This window comes from Cynocephalus volans, chromosome 4, assembly GCF_027409185.1.
Source record: "Cynocephalus volans isolate mCynVol1 chromosome 4, mCynVol1.pri, whole genome shotgun sequence".
NCBI lineage: Eukaryota > Metazoa > Chordata > Mammalia > Dermoptera > Cynocephalidae > Cynocephalus > Cynocephalus volans.
This window is the reverse complement of record NC_084463.1, coordinates 69,541,449-69,559,886: the sequence shown is the minus strand read 5'-3', so window position 1 is coordinate 69,559,886 and position 18,438 is coordinate 69,541,449.

Below are 18,438 nucleotides of genomic sequence, written 5' to 3'. Positions count from 1 at the left end.
TTTCCTCAGGCTATATATTAGACTAAATATGCACTTAAGTGAATGTTATTTTTTTCTACATATTAGGATTTTAAAAAATATTTTGCATCATTGGACAAATACATATTTATGTAAAATTTACTGAGAAATCCTTTACACCCAATATACATATAAAAACTTTACATGAGCTAATTCCTACAACAGAAATAAGAACAGGCCAATATATTAATTGGGATCCCATTACTATTCCTATTATAAAAAATTATTTATAAACCCAAGTAAGATTTTCATTTCGTTACCAGTATCAGTAAAGGAGAATACATAAAAAGTTTTGGCTAAACTTTTGTTCCTTTAATGAATACAATATAAATGGAAATAGAATCTCAATTCTATGAATTCCAGTAAAATTTTACTAAAACAATTTTCTAGATTAAAATAATAAAAATTAATCAAAGGTATACAAGACATAAAAAGTACAGTTTCTTAATTTAAAGTTGATTAGCTTTGGATATCCAGATGACATTTTAGGTCTACTAAAACTTTAATTTTTTGTTTGTTTACCATGACATAGATACTATTTTTTTAAAGGATAAGAAACAGACTAATTTTTGCTAATGTCTGTTCACAAATCTTCACAATTTCTTAAAATTCACACAAAAGTAATATTCTGACTATATAAGCAAGTTTCGATTATTCTGAGATGTGTTTTGGAGACTAGTTACTTGGTAATGAGTTGGTTACATTGGACCATTTCCATCATGGAAGGGAGAGTGCTTTATTCTTGTAGGAAAAGACCTTCACTCTGGATATAGATTTGTCTTCCTGAACTTCAATATTTCTGCTAAAATTACCATTTGGAAATTATAAAATGCTTTATCCACTGGCATCATGAGTTTTTTGTTTGTTTTTTGGTGGCTGGCCGATTCAGGTATCTGAACCCTTGACCTTGGTGTTATAACACTGTGCTCTGTCTGAGCTGTCCACTAGCATGGTGTTCCACACAACATTAGTGCTGACCAAGGAATTCATTTCACAGCAAATGAAGTGCAGCAATGTACCCAGGCTCACAGAATTCACTTGTTTCTTACCATGTTTCCCATTGTCTTGAAGCACTGGCTTCATAGAATGGTGAAACAGCCTTTTGAAGATTCAAATATGGTGAGAGATAGATGACAGACACTAGTTTTCAAGGTTGGACCATGCCCTCCAGAATGTGGTATATGCTCTAAATCAGCCTTCCTATATGTTTCTCCTATATCCAACATTCAGAAGTCTAGAAATTGAAGGATGGAAAAATGATTGGTACCTCTTCATGTTACCCCTAATGGTCCTTGAGCAGAAATTTTTCTTCTTGTGAAATTTTAAACTGCCACCCCCACCACTTTGGGCTCTTTATGTCACTGAATCAATAGGCCAAGGAGAGACCTGAGATAATTGATCCTATCATAATAAATTGAATTTATACTACATAATGGGAGAAAGGAGGAGTATACTGGAATGTAGGAGATCTTCTAATGTCTCTTATTCATCCCATGTCCTATAATTATAGCCAATGGAAAAACTAAATAACACTAAACTGAGCACATCTGAACAATTTAGGCAGGACTACCAATGGCCCGTAGCTTCAGGAATGAAGTTTGGGTCACCTCACCAGCCAAAGAATCACAACCAACTGAGGTGCTTGATGAATAGAATGGGAATATACAATGTGTGGTAGAGAAATGTAGTCATAGAAATAGTCATGACTTTGTGAGCAGCTGCGGAAATGAAAACTAATTATGACTTTTTTAAATTTTGATATGAATATGCATGTATGTATCAGGTATTTTTGTTTACTCTCACTCTTTCTTCCCCTTATCAATGGACATAAGATGGTTAATAGCAGTTAACATTAGATATATATATATATATATATACACACACAACCCCCACAGCTAAGAGCAGCACTGAACTGTGAAAACATTGTATGTGTGTGTTTGTGATATATACGTATATGTGTACATGTGTATGTATGTATGTAACAGGATTTAAGTTACAGGATATCAAAGGGGGAGTCTGGATAATTTTTGAGAAAAATTAACATTTCCCAAAGACAAAAAAGAGACTTTGTATACTCTTCTGGAGAATAGGCTAGGATGTTTTGCTTTTCCATAATGGAATTAATTTTTATCTTCTCTGTTATCAATAACACAATTTTTTCATTAGTTCCATTATGACACTCTTCACAATTAGCCTTAGAATTTTATATACCTGTCTCCTCGATATTTTTCATGCCCTCGGATTACAGGAACTATGTCTGATTTACCTGTGTTTTCTCTATAGTGCCTGGCATAATCCCACTTAGAGTGACTGCTCAATTAACTTGAGGATATCCAATATCTGGAAAGTCTTATAATGAGGACTTACTGCCAAATAAAATAAATCTTTGAACTAATAATCATCAAAGGATAAATATACCAAGTAAATTTTTAAATATCTTGTAAATGTGCAAATTACAGTGAATTAAGCAAATTTAAACTTACCTCTCAATGCCATTCCATCCTCATATGCGGCAATAGGAAATTTTTTTTTCTTAATTTTATTTTCTCGATATACAATGTGGTTGATTATTGTGGCCCATTACTGAAACACCCCTCCCTCCTCCCTCTCCCCCCCTCCCACCCAAGAATGTCCTTTCTGTTTGCTTGTTGTATCAACTTCAAGGAATTGTAGTTGTTATGTCTTCTGCCCCCCCCCCGGTTTTGTGTGTGTGTGTGTGTGTGTGTGTGTGTGTGTGTGTGTGTGTGTGTGTGTGTGTGAATTTACTTATTTATTTTTAGCTCCCACCAATAAGTGAGAACATGTGGTATTTCTCTTTCTGTGCCTGACTTGTTTCACTTAATGTAGTTCTCTCAAGGTCCATCCATGTTGTTGCAAATGGCAGTATTTCATTTGTTTTTATAGCTGAGTCGTATTCCATTGTGTAGATATATATACCACATTTTCCGTATCCACTCATCCGATGATGGACATTTCGGCTGGTTCCAAATCTTGGCTATTGTAAAGAGTGCTGCGATGAACATTGGGGAACAGGTATACCTTCGACTTGATGATTTCCATTCCTCTGGGTATATTCCCAGCAGTGGGATAGCTGGGTCATATGGCAGATCTATCTGCAATTGTTTGAGGAACCTCCATACCATTTTCCATAGAGGCTGCACCATTTTGCAGTCTCACCAACAATATATGAGAGTTGCTTTTTCTCCGCAACCTCACCAGCATTTATCGTTCAGAGTTTTTTGGATTTTAGCCATCCTAACTGGGGTGAGATGGTATCTCAGTGTAGTTTTCATTTGCATTTCCCAGATGCTGAGTGATGTTGAGCATTTTTTCATATGTCTGTTGGCCATTTGTATATCTTCCTTAGAGAAATGCCTACTTATCTCTTTGGCACATTTTTTAATTGTGTTGCTTGTTTTTTTCTTGTAAAGTTGTTTGTGTTCCTTGTATATTCTGGATATTAATCCTTTGTCAGATGTATATTTTGCAAATATTTTCTCCCACTCTGTTGGTTGTCTTTTAACTCTGTTAATTGTTTCTTTTGCTGTGGAGAAGCTCGATAGTTTGATATAATCCCATTTGTTTATTTTTCCTTTGGTTGCCTGTGCTTTTGGGGTCGTATTCATGAAGTCTGTGTCCAGTCCTATTTCCTGAAGTGTCTCTCCTATGTTTTCTTTAAGAAGTTTTATTGTTTCAGGGTGTATATTTAATTCTTTAATCCATTTTGAGTTGACTTTAGTGTATGGTGAGAGGTATGGGTCTAGTTTCATTCTCCTGCATATTGATACCCAGTTCTCCCAGCACCGTTTGCTGGAGGCAGTCCCTTCCCCAGTGAATAGGCATGGTGCCTTTGTCAAAGATCAGATGGCAGTAAGTGTGTGGGTTGATTTCTGGATTCTCTATTCTATTCCATTGGTCATATTTTTATGCCAGTACCATACTGTTTTGGTTATTATAGCTTTGTAGTATAGTTTAAGTCAGGTAGTGTTATGCCTCCAGCTTTATTTTTCTTTTTTGCTCAGCATTGCTTTGGCTATGCGTGGTCTTTTATTATTCCATATAAATGTCTAGATAGTTCTTTCCATTTCTGAGAAAAATGTCATTGAAATTTTCGTGGGGATTGCATTGAATTTGTATATCACTTTGGGTAGTATGGACATTTTCACTATGTTGATTCTTCCAATACAAGAGCATGGGATATCTTTCCATCTTCTTGTATCCTCTCTAATTTCTCTCAGCAGTGGTTTGTAGTTCTCATTATAGAGATTTTTCACATCCTTGGTTAACTCAATTCCTAAGTATTTTATTTTTTTGGTGGGTATTGTAAATGAGCAGGCTTTCTTGATTTCTCTTTCTGCATGTTCACTATTGGAGAAAAGAAATGCTACTGATTTTTGTGTGTTGATTTTGTATCCTGCTACTGTGCTGAAATCATTTATCAATTCCAACAGTTTTTTTGTAGAGGCTTTAGGTTGTTCTATATATAGGATCATGTCATCTGCAAACAAGGACAGTTTGACTTCATCTTTTCCAATCTGGATGCCCTTTATTTCCTTCTCTTCTCTGATTGCTCTGGCTAGTACTTCCAACACTATGTTGAATAGGAGTGGTGAGAGTGGGCTTCCCTGTCTAGTTCCTGTTCTTAAAGGAAAAGCTTTCGGCTTTTCCCCATTCAGGATGATATTGGCAGTGGGTTTATCATATATGGCTTTGATTATGTTGAGATCCTTTCCGTCTATACCTAACTTATAGAGGGTCTTTGTCATGAATGAGTGTTGAATTTTATCAAATGCTTTTTCAGCATCTATAGAGATGATCACATGGTCCGTGTGTTTGATTTTATTAATATGTTGTATCACATTTATTGATTTGCATATGTTGAACCAACCTCGCATCCCTGGGATGAATCCCACTTGATCGTGATGAATAATTTTTCGTATGTGTTGTTGTATTCTGTTTGCTAGTATTTTAGTGAGGATTTTTGCATCTATATTCATCAAGGATATCGGCCTGTAGTTTCCTTTTTTGGTTATATCTTTACCTGGTAGGACATGGCAGATATCTACATAACATTCCATCCAGCAACCTCAGAATATTCTTTCTTCTCATCAGCACATGGATCATTCTCCAGGACAGATCACATATTAGGTCACAAATCAAGCCTCAACAAATTCAAAAAAATTGGAATTATCCCATGTTTTTTTCTCAGACCATAATGGATTAAAACTAGAAATCAATAACTAATGAAATTCTGGAAACTATACAAACACATGGAAATTAAATAGCATTCTACTTAATGACTTATGGGTCCAAGAAGAAATCAAGAAGGAAATCAAAAAATTTATTGAAACTAATGAAAATAATGATACATCATACCAAAACCTGTGGGATACTGCAAAAGCAGTTTTAAGGGGGAAATTTATTGCATTAAATGCTCACTTCAGAAGAATGGAAAGATGGCAAGTGAACAACCTAACACTTCACTTTAAAGATCTAGAAAAAGAAGAACAATCCAAACCTAAAGTTAGCAGATGGAAAGAAATTATTAAGATCAGAGCAGAACTGAATGAAATTGAAACCCAAAAAACAATACAAAAGATCAATGAATCAAAAAGTTGGTTTTTTGAAAAGATAAATAAAATTGACAAACCATTAGCATGGCTAACGAAAAAAAGAAGAGACAAGATTCAAATAAGAAAAATTAGAAATGAAAAAGGTGATATTACAACTGATTCATCTGAAATACAAGGAATCATTCGAGACTACTATAAACAACTATACGCCCACAAGTTTGAAAATCTGGAGGAAATGGATACATTTCTGGACACACACAAGCTCCCAAAACTGAACCATGAAGACGTAGAAAATTTGAACAGACCAATAACAATAAAGGAGATTGAAGCTGTTATCAGAAAGCTCCCAACAACGAAAAGCCCAGGACCAGATGGATTCACAGCAGAATTTTACCAAACATTCAAAGAGGAATTGACACCGATTCTTTACAAACTATTCCAAAAGTTTGAAACAGACGCAAATCTCCCAAACTCATTCTATGAAGCAAACATCATCTGGAAATTTTTTTTTTTACTGTTCAGAAATTTCAGGTCAGTAACATTTGCTTTCGTCTTCTTTCCCAGTTTTTTCTGTATGTCTGCATATTCTAACTACATTTAACAATTGCAAAAACTTCAAACTGCCTAAATTTTCCATTTTTCTTTTATTTGCCACTCTTTGCAATGTGCTATTTATCTTCTTTTTAAAAATTTCTTCCCCTGAAACAGCTTCTCTTTTCTTCCACTGTCCTCTGAATACTACATCAGACTGCCTTTATTTTTCTAATTTTTATTGCAGTAAAATATATATAACATAAATTTGGGTTGAATTCTCACATTGTATCACTCTAACTTCTTCTGCCTTGCTTTCCCACATTTAAGGGTCCTTGTGATTACATGGGTCTTACCAGGAGAATCCAAAAGACTCTTCCTTTTTTATGGTCAGCTCACTAGCAATCTTAATTCCTTCTGCAACCTGAATTTCCCTTTGCCATATAACCTAACATTCACAGGTTCAAGGAATTAGTATGTAGACATCTTTCGAGGCTGTAATGGACTAAATATTTGTGTCCCTCAAAATTTATATGTTGAGCCCTAACCCACAGTGTGGTTTACAGATGGGACCTTTAAGGAAGTCACAAGGGTGAGGTCTTGCTATGATAAGATTAGTGTCTCTATAAGAAAAGAAATCAGAGATCTCACTTTTGGTTTCTCTCCCCCTACATGCACACACTGAGGAAAGGCCATGTAAAGACCCACAAAGGAGGTGGTCATCTTCAAACCAGAAAGAAAGCCCTCACCAGAAACTGAATCTGGTGGCACTATAATCATGAACTTCTAGCATCCAGAACTTTGAAAAAGTATCTGTTGTTTTAGCTACCCAGTCTGTGGTATTTTGTGGTATTTTAGCAGCCCAAGAAGACTAATATAAGGGCAATCATTCAGATTACTACACAAAGGAAATCTGAATAAAGTATGAACTTTACTTAATAAGAATTTATCAATATTGGTTTGTTAATTGTGAAAAATATACCACACAGATGCAAGATACTAACAGTAAAGGAATCTAGGTAGCAATAATAGGATCTCTCTGGGCACTTCAAAATTTTTTTGTAAATCTACAACTATTTTAAAATTAAAAGTTTATTTTTCAAAAAAAGAACATTATAAAGATTCTTTTTTTTTTGTTTTACTTTTTTTTCATTTTACTTCCATTTTCACATTTTCCTTTATACGGCATTTTTTGTTTCAATTGTATTGTCAAAAACATAGAAATGTTTAAGAAGGATGTTTACAAACCAGGATTATTAAAAGAAGAACTACCAAGGTGGTGAAGATGTAGAAAGGGAATCATATAAGAACTAATTCAAGTAATTGGAATTTTTTTAATCTGGAAGAAAAGAAAAACAACATAAAATATTCTGGATATTAAAGCAAGCATATGATTTGGATGGGCCACTTTTCATAACACTGAACTCCATTTGTAAGAGTATTTAAACAGGAGATTTTTGCATACAATGAACATATGAATATACTGCCTTCTGTGGTCAAACTTAATATAATTTTTGTATTTAAATGTGACAGGAAAAGAGGAATATAATGTGTCAACCAAGTTTAGGAAAAAATACACTTTTTAGAAATATATTTGTAAGTGTGTATTATATTCCACTACAAAATAACCGAGAAATGAACTTTGGACTTCACCACAATGTGTCACTCTAAATTACATCTGCCTGAGATGTAAACAAAGTCTGTTATAAGAGGACTCATCTTGCACCTTCAGAGCATAATGTTTAATATTCATTAGAGACATGAAAATTTTACAGTTTTGGTTCTTCTCTATTCTCAGAGGTAGTAATTATACAGTAAAAGTTGAATAATTCTAGTTTGCAGTTTCACAAATTAGAGATGCAATATGTACACTTATTATGGATTTGTTTGAAATATAGTAGAATAGTAGAATAATGATTCCATCACAGATTTTTTTGAATAATTGGGATCACCACACACACACACACACACACACACACACACACACACACACACACACACACACTCCCTAAATAAGGAGAAGGATAATAGAGTATAAGTCCAAGATAATGTTATTGAGAAGGGAGGAGCAAGCCTGGAGACCCAGGTAGGAGCTGTGGGAAGCCTCCCCCACCTAAGAGAAGGCAGGAGCACACTTGGGGACATATGCAGGAACCATGGGCAGCCTCCCACCTGACAGGAAGCAGGAGCATGCCACAAATACCTCTACTATGTGAGTGGCCCACCACAGACACTGCACAACAAGGACAGTTTGCCACCACAGTAGCAGCCACAGCCACTGTGCAGGTGGCCTGCCACCCACTCAGCTGCATTTACACAAGGGGAATCACCAGTGAAGCCTGAAAAATAGATGAGGAATCTTTGTCTTCAAAGCCCACTCCAGAGTAATAAGGAAGCAACTGCTCTACCAGATGACCAGACATCAACATAAAGACTCTAGAAATATGAAAAAAAGAAGAAAATATTATACCATAAAAGGAATATAGTAATTCTCAAGTACCAGAACCCATAAAGCAGGAAACCATTGAAATAACTGAAAAAGAACTCCAAAAAACAATGTTAAGGAAGCTTAATGAGATACAAGATGACTCAGTTAAGCAAAACAAAGAAATAAAAAAAAAAAACATTTCCAGAATAAGAAGGAAATTTACAAAGAGATAAATACCATTAAAAAATTTAGAAGAACTCTTGGAACTGAAGGATTCATTGAATTAATAAAAAACACAACCAAGTCCTTAAGCAGCAGGTTAGAGCAAGCAGAAGAAAGAATTTCTGATCTCATATATGACCATTTTGAAATAACCCAGGTGGAGAAAATAAATTGAAATAATAAAGAATATCTAAGAGAGTTAGCAGACAACCTTAAGTGCACAACTAACCAAATCATGAGTGTTCCAGAAGAGGAGGAGAAAGGCAAAGGCATTAAAACATATTCAATGAAATAATAACAGAAAACTTCCCAGGTATAAGGAGAGACATGGACCTTCAGATCCAGGAGGCTCAAAGAGCCCCAAACAGATTCAATCCAAAAAGATCCTCTCCAAAATGCATTATAGTCAAATAGGCAAAGCTCAAAGACAAAGAGAGAATCCTATAAGCAGCAAGAGAAAAGTGTCCAGTCACTATAAGAGAACTCCCATCAGACTGGTAGCAGACTTCTCAACAGAAATATTACAGGATAGAAGAAAATGGGATGATGTATTCAAAATGCTCACAGTAAAAATACCTGCCAACCAAGAAAACTATATCTAGCAAGGCTATCCTTCAGAAATGAGGGAGAAATAGTGTATTTTCCAGACAAACAAAACCTGTGGGATTCATCACCACAAGACCAGCCCTGCAAGAAATCTTGAAGGGAGTATTGCATCTGGAATCCAAAACACGATAATCACTACCACAAATACAAAGGAAAGAACAAAACCACAGGAAGAAAGGAAGAAAAGATACTTAAAATATTCAAACAGAAATTGATAAAATGCCAGGAGTAAGACAATACCTTTCAAAAACAACCCTAAATGTAAATTGATTGAACTCCCCACTTGAAAGACACAGACTGACTGATTAGATGAAAAAAACTGGACCCAACTATATGCTGTCTTCAAGAGACTCACCTCACCTGGAAAGACACCCAGAGACTAATAATGAAGAGATGGAAAAACATACCATACAAATGAGCAGGAGTAGCTATTTGTATATTGAATAAAGTAGGCTTTAAACCAAAAACCATAAAAAAGACAAAGAAGGCCAGTGTATAAAGATAAAGGGATCTATGCAGCAAGAAGATAAAACAATCATAAACATTTATCCCTCCAACACTGGAGCAACCAGAGATATAAAGCATACACTCTCAAACTTAAAGAGTTAGATCCCAACATGATAATTGTTGAGAATGTGAACATCCCTCTCTCAGAAGTACACAGATCATCTAGACAACAAATCAACAGTGATACACAGGAATTATACTCTACTTTAGACTGATTGGACTCAGCAAATATGTAGAGAACTTTTCAGAATATACATTCTTCTCATGAGCATATGGAAAATTCTCCAGGATAGGCCTCATGCTAGGTAAAAAAAAAAATCAAGTGGCAACAAATTTTTTAAAAATTGAAATCATTTCAAGTATATGTTCAGACTACAACAGACTAAAACTAGAAATCAATTATGGGAAAAACTCTGGAAACTATACAAATACATGGAAATTAAACAACATGCTATTGAGCAACCTATGGGTTCAAAAGGAAATTAAACAGGAAATCAAAAAATTTCTTTGAACTAATGAAAATAAAAATGCATCATACAAAAATCTGTGGGGTGCTCAAAAGCAGTACTAAGAAGGAAATTTATGCAGTGAATGCTTAAATCAGAAGAATAGAAAGAATTCAAATAAACAACCTAAGATTACACCTCAAAGAACAAGAAAAATCTAATCCCAAAAGTAGTAGATGAAAACAATTAAGATCAGAGCAGAACTAAATAAAATGGACACACAAAAAATGATACAAAGGATTAATGAAAAGAAATAGTTGGTTTTTTGAGAAGATGAACAAAATAGACAAACCATTTGCTAGGTTTGCAAATACCAAGACCAAATAGAAATAGAAAACCTATCAGACCAATAACAAGCAACAAGATTGAAGCAATAATCAGTAGTCTCCCAACAAAGACAAGCCCAGGACCAGATGGCTTTACTGCTGAATTCTACCAAACTTATGAGGACGAATTAATATCAATTCTCTTCAAGCTATTCCAGAAAATTGAAACAGCAGCCACTCTCCCAAACTCATTCTATTAGCCCAGCATCACCCTGATACCAAAACCAGACAAAAATACAGCAAAAGAAAACTACGTGCCAATATCTCTGATGAACATAGATACAAAAATCCTCAACAAAATATTAGCAACCAGAATACAGCAATACATCAAAAAAATTATACACCTTGATCAGCTGGGATTCATCCCAGGGATACAAAGATGGTTAAACATAACCAAGTCAATTAATGTGATGCACCACATCAACAAAGTCAACTACAAAGACCACATGATTATCTCAATAGACACAGAAAAAGCATTTGACAAAATTCAACATTCCTTCATGATAGAGTCTTTGCAAATTAGGTGTACAAGGAAAGTATCTCGGCACAGTAAAAGCCGTATATGACAGACCAGTCACCAATATCAACTTGAATGGATGATATTGAGAACAGGAACAAGACAAGGATGCCCATTCTCACCTCTTCTGTTTAACATAGTATTGGAAGTACTAGCCAGAGCAATCAGGTAAGACAAAGAAATAAAGGACATCCATATTGGAAAAGAATGTCAAACTGTTCCTGTTTGAAGATGACATGTTCCTATATATAGAAAAACTTAAAGACTATACAAAAAAAAAAAAAAAAAAAAACCTCTTAGACCTGACAACCAATTTCAGTCAAGTTGCAGGATACAAAATCAACACACAAGAATCAGTAGCATTTTCATACTCCACTTAAAATAACTAGCAGAAAAAGAAATCAAGAAAGGAAGCCCATTTACAACAGTCACAAAAAATATTCTAGGAATAAATTTACCAAGGAAGTGAAAGATCTCTACAACAAGAAGTATAAATCAGTGCTTAAAGAAATTAAAGAGGGCACAAAAAGATGGAAAGACATTCCATGCTCTTGGGTTGGAAGAATCAACACTGAAAATGGCCACACTACCTAAAGATCTACAGATTCAATGCAATCCTCATCAAAATAGCAATGACATTCTTCACAGAAATAGAAAAAATAATCTTAACATTCATATTTAAATAAAATAAATAGAATAAAATAAAGCCAGAAGCATAAGACTACATGAACTCAAATTATACTACAAAGCTATTGTAACCAAAGCAGCATGGTACTGCCATAAGAACAGACAAAACAGATACCTGGACCAATGGAACAGAATATGGAACCCCAAAATCTACCCACGTACTTATAGCCTACTGTTCTTTAACAAAAGCAACAAGAACATACATTGAGGGAAAGACTGCCTCTTCAATAAATGGTTCGGGGAAAGCTGGACATCCATATGTAGAAGAATGAAACTAGAACTATAACTTGCACCATATACCAAAATCAACTCAAAATGGATTAAAGACTTAAATTTAAGAGGTATAACTACAAGCCCAGCTTTACTGCTGAATTCTACAAACCATATGAAGGTGAATTAATATAAATTCTCTTCAAACTATTCCAGAAAATTGAAACAGCAGCCACTCTCCCAAACTCATTCTACAAGGCCAGCATCACCCTGATATCAAAAACAGACAAAGATACAACAATAAAAGAAAACTACACGCCAATATCAAAAGAAAAATATAAAAGGAACACTTCAGGAAGTAGGACTGGGCAAAGACTTTATGAATAAGACCCCAAAAGCACAGACAACAAAAGAAAAAAAAATTGAGATTATATGAAACTAAAAAGCTTTTGCACAACAAAAGAAATGATTAATAGAGTCAAAAGACAATCTACAGAATGGGAGAAAATATTTGCTAACTATGCATCTGACAAGGGATTAATATCCAGAATATACAAGGAACTCAAACAGCTTCACAGTAAAAAACAAAACAAAACAAAACAAGTAACCCAGTTAAAAAATGTCTAATGAGCTAAATAGGCATTTCTTGAGGTAAGATATACAAATGGCCAAGAGACATGTGAAAAAACGCTCAACATCACTGTCATGGAAATGCAAATCAAAGCCACTTTGAGATATCATCTCAGGCCTGTTAGACTGGCCATTATAGAAAAGACAGAGAAAAACAAATGCTGGTGAGGATGCAGAGAAAGGGGAACCCTGCTACACTGTTGGTGGGACTGTAAATTAGTGAAGGTTCCTCAAACAACTACAGATAGTACTTCCATATGATCCCGCCATCTACTGCTGGATCACCCAAAGGAATGGAAATCGTCATGCCAAGTTGATACCTGCACCCCCATGTTTATCCAGCTCTATTTACAATAGCCAAGAGGTGGAACCAACCTAAATGTCTATCAGTGGATGACTAGATAAGGAAAATATGGTATATATACACAATGGAATACTAGTCTGTCATAAAATATAATTAAATTCTGCCATTCACAGCAACATGGAAGAACTTAGAGAAAATTATGTTGCGTGAAATAATCCAGGTACAGAAAGAAAAATACCACATATCCTCACACATATCCTCACTGGTAACTAAAAATAATTGAAAAAAAAAAAAAAGGTACAACAATTACAATAATTTGTTGAACTTTCAAAAGGAGAGAATAGTACTGAGGTCACCAGGGAATGGGGAAGGGGTTAGTTAGAAACTGGTAAAGGGCCACCCCAAATTATTATATTTTGTAATGCTAAATATAGTAATTATCCTGATTTGAGCATCATATATAGCACACAGGTATTGATATTCAACCCTGTACCTCACAGATAATTTATAATCAAGTATGTTTCAATACAAAAAAAAAATAGATAAAACTTGTTTAAAAATTTTTTTTTAAATCTAGCTTAGTACCTGGCACATAGTAATTTCTCATCAAATGTTCTCAGTTCTTTTCCAATTTTTTTTTTCTTTTTTCGTGACCGGTAAGGGGATCACAACCCTTGGCGTGGTGTCGCCTGCACCGCGCTCAGCCAGTGAGCGCACCGGCCATCCCTATATAGGATCCGAACCTGCAGCCTCGGAGCTCAGTGCTGCTGCGCTCCCAAGTGCTGCACTCTCCCGAGTGAGCCACGGGGCCAGCCCTCTTTTCCAATTTTGACAGTACTATAACTAGCATTTCTTTAGATTTTCAGAATGGCAGCTTCACCTTATTCTAGTTTGCTGTTTCTAATTATTGTCTGATAAACATAATAAGAATAAATAAGTTCAATTTTTAAAAAAAGATAATGCATACATGAGTTTCTTTATATATTTTTTTCAAGGTGGACACTAACAAAAGGGTTTCTATGCCAAATTATAAATGAGAAGCTGGGATGAGGAAACCTCATCAAGAAAATTTGAACTAGTATTAGAGAGCCGAGTTAAGTCAGTAGAGCAAAGGCAATGTAGTCTGTTTCACGGAGCTCAAAATGTCCATCCAAAATCCCAAATTGTGAAAACCTAAGAAAGAATTAAATTTGATTAGAGGACCAAGTTGCGAGAACCATGGATCACACCTTTCAGAATATTCTAGCACAAAGCAACATGCCGGGCACAAATCCAGTGTGAATGGGCCACCAAAGAAACAAGTTTTCTGTATCAGTAAAACAAGAGATTATAACCAAGACCAAAATCACAATTATCTATCATGAGCATTGTAATCATCAGGTAGTTTAATTTGAGAATGAAGGCATACAATAGGCAATAAAGAAAGGCAGTGCTGTGAATAAAGATGTCCTTGTTTAGACTTTCATACCTATTAAATATGAAACATCAGACACCGACAGAGAAATGGTTGGACCAAACCAGATTGGTCCTAATCTAAACCATTCACAAACTGTCTTTCCTATCTTTATTCTTTCAGTAGTAAACCTTCTTTCTTCAAAAGTACACCCGACCTCATGAAGACCTTTTTTCTCCTTAGTAAAATGTCTCAAATGGTTAAAAGAATTTATTAAAAGGATTTTTACCATGAAGAAATTTGTGTTTAATTATGCCAAATCAAAAAGATTAAAAATAAAAAGTAGGCGAGTATGCTTAATCATTAACGAGTAGTAGTAAGCTTTTCTCTTTTATCACTAAAATAATGCTTACTGTTTGTTCAATTAAAGTGATGTCTGTGAAGTCATACTCTGTATTGTTTACACCAAAACACATATAACATTCAATAAATTCTTGAATTAGAGAACGTTTGAAAGAGTAGTTTTTGCATAAGCCTGGCTTAATTCATGCTATATAATTCTTGCACCTTTCCCCCCCATAACTCTTCTATTTGCCAGTTTCACAACAGAATTTGCACCCCCGCTCCCCTGCCAGCCCTGCTTTCTACCACCCCAAGCCACAGTCTAAGCATGCTTAACAAAGAGTATGTAAGCTTTCCACCTCAGTGGAAGTGTTAAAAACGAAATTTTGAAGCATTGTGCTCCTCTGATGTTCTGAATGGGTCTTCCTGTGTTTTCCTTTTGACTAATGCACCTCCTGGGCTAGTGTTTAGCTTTCAAAATATCTGAGATTACCATATGGCTAACATCATGCAATAGACTTTTCACTCAAGTGACTTGAACCCACACACTTAATACTTCTCTAAAATTCCTTAAATACATTTGACATCATCTCCTGACACCCTCAAGCATCTTAAACTTTATATGGATCAAACAAACTCCTCAGCCTGAGTTACCCACCTTAACAATTGAATAACACAGTTCAGAAAATTGCCTAAGAAAATTCAGTCACATGGTACTTTCTTCTCTCTAAATTTCTACATTTAGTATGTACTTCAGAAGCAAAAGCAGTGGTATTTGGTGACACGGTATTAGGAACCTAAAAAAGTGCTTAATAAATGTTAAATATTATTGGGACTCAGAAAACCATACCCTAAAGTGAAGGCCTCAGATGCAGCCTGAGAAGCAAAGTCTCTTTCTGACCTCCTGCCTTCCTGTCTCTCAGTCTCATTCTTCCCCAAAGCAAGCAGTAGAAACTAGAATACCTCTCCCCCAAGGTGAACCATAGAAACCAGAACCTCATTTCCCCAAAGCCAGTCATAAAACCTAAAAATATTATTCCTTCTCCCACCTTTCTGTGTAAAAGCTGACCATAAAGAAATTCTCTGACGTGCCTTGTTTGATTGTAGGTCGTAAGACCCATTCCGGAAAGGGTCTTGCCTCATTCCTGGAAGGAAGGAATACTGCCCGGAGAGGCTCAGAAGAATCTGGACAGGACTAGCTGAACTTCTCCTCTCTACCTATTATTGTTAGACTATACTCTTTTGTCCAATCACTTTTCTACATGGCTGTCACTGCTACATCAAACCTAAGCATAAAAATGGATACTTCACCCTGGGTCTTTGGGCCTTTAATCTAAGGCTCCTGTATCATATGAAACTGTGATTAAATCAATTTGTAATGCTTTTCTCATGTTAACCTGTCTTTGTTATAAAGGTGTCTGTCATGATCCTTATGATGGGGAGGAAATAAATCAGTTTCTTTCTATCCCTACAGTTCCATCAGTCTTTAATGAATGCTTGTAAAATAAATAAAGATAGTTATATTCCGGAAAACAGTGCAAAATATGGGGACAAAAATCAAGTGACTTCTCCAGGGAAATGCTTTTAATGGCACTATCAAAAGTCATTTGCCATCTAGCCCAGCTTTCCCTTTTAGGAAGAAATACCATTGAAAGCATCTCTGATAGGTGGTCACTACTGCTTAAAGTCTTCCAATCCGAAGGAAGTTGTTGTTTCATAAGCCAGCTTATTTTATTAGTCTAATATTATTCACTTTGTCCTATTTCATTTTCTGGCTCCTATTTCATTTGGGAATTAAATCCAGAGTATGAGCTTTGCACATTCCTTAAGTAATACAAAGGAGGATGGAGAAGAAATTTGCATAAAGAGAGTAAGATCGCTGAATATGATTAGGACTGCCATTCTGCAAGTTTTTTAGGATAAAGATTCACTCAACAGAAAAAACAAACACATCTCTCAGTTTCAAACTTCACAGTAAGTAGACTGTGGGTAGTCAAATACCAAAGACCAAATACTTCCACAGTGTTTTATTATAAAACTGTAAAATGCAATCATCATACAGATGGCATTTACGCAAAGCCCAGTGCACCTGTCTCACTTTCTTTTCAGCATCCCATTCACTTTGGATGGAAGCTGTCATAATGGTTCACAGACTTCATCTTTCCCACGTCATAAGTAGAGACAATGTTTGTTTGCCTGATCCTCTGCCTGTTGGGGAAGGACCCCTAGGCAGAAAACATTCAACATGCATTCTAATGCATCTAATAAGTGGATTTTTTTGTTGGTGAGAGATCAGGAAGAGTGATCATGCTTGGATTTGTTGTTGTTATTGTTGACACATATCATCAAATGAATGAACAGAAACTATTAGACAGCTGTTAGATGGCTTGTGGGGAATCAAATGAAACATTTATTTCTCTTGACATACTTCCTTGAATCTTCTCCTGAAAACAATAGCCGTGCATTTGATTATTCTTCTTTGTATTCACAGTGCTATGTTTATGTATTTTTTTCACTGAAGAAAGCATTTTTTTTCCCACAATGAGAAAGGAAATCACATCTACCTTTATTATTTCCTAAAATATTAAATAAAGTGTGTCCATTTCCCCCTTTCCTCTATGTTTACCTTCCTCTCTTACAGATGTTTTCCTGAATGCCTGGGAAAATACTTGGTTTTGGTGCACAAAGGTATTCATAATAGCATTCTACTTTATTTGTGGGAGGGTTACAGATGATAGCAATGAGAGTTCATTTACACAATAAATATGCGTGTAGTGTTTATAATGCTTGTCTCTGTTTTGTATTACTCAGAACTCAGGCCAGAAAAGGGGTGAGCATTTTTTGGAAACTGCAAGCCAAATTAACAACCTACAGATACCTTGGGCAAAGTATTATGGTTGAAATATACAATAAACCCACTGAAGCTGGGGAGTAAATGCTGTGACAATTTTTTAAAAATTAGGACATTCAAAAGCACCCATGTATATGGGAGAATTTAGAAGGACATGTGCATGCCCAAGGCAAGAAACATACTAAGAAAAACATGAGAAGATGCTCAGCTTTCATTCTAGGCTGTTTCATAATCTCATTACAAATCTGGCTAAGAGCTGAATGAGTGTACCAACATGGATCCAATCTGCAAAACTAGGAAAGGTGTTTGCTTGTTTCAGTTGAAGGAAGTTTCTGTCTAAACACCAGCTAAACACAAGCTAAGGAACAGAGATTTCAATATTTAGACCCAACAAGGAATAGAATCTTTACAAAAAAAAAAATATAAAATGTTTGGAAAATCACTAAATGAATGGATGACTACAGACTTCCATAATTAAAAACAAAACAAATCAAAACAAAACCCAGCAAATCCTGGAGAAGGGGTATAATCTGATCCATAGTTATCACATTATAATATTTAAATTTTCAATTTTTGACAACAAAAATAAAGCAGAAAATAAACAAGGCATGTGAAGAAACTAGAAAGTGTTTACCTTTCAAAGGAAAAAATAAGTTGACAGACCCCATCATTAGTAAAGTTCAGACATTGGAACTTAATAGACAAAGATTTTAAAACAATGGTCTTAAATAAGTTCAAGGACCTAAAGGAAAACACAGACAAAGAACTTTAGGAAATCAGAGAAACA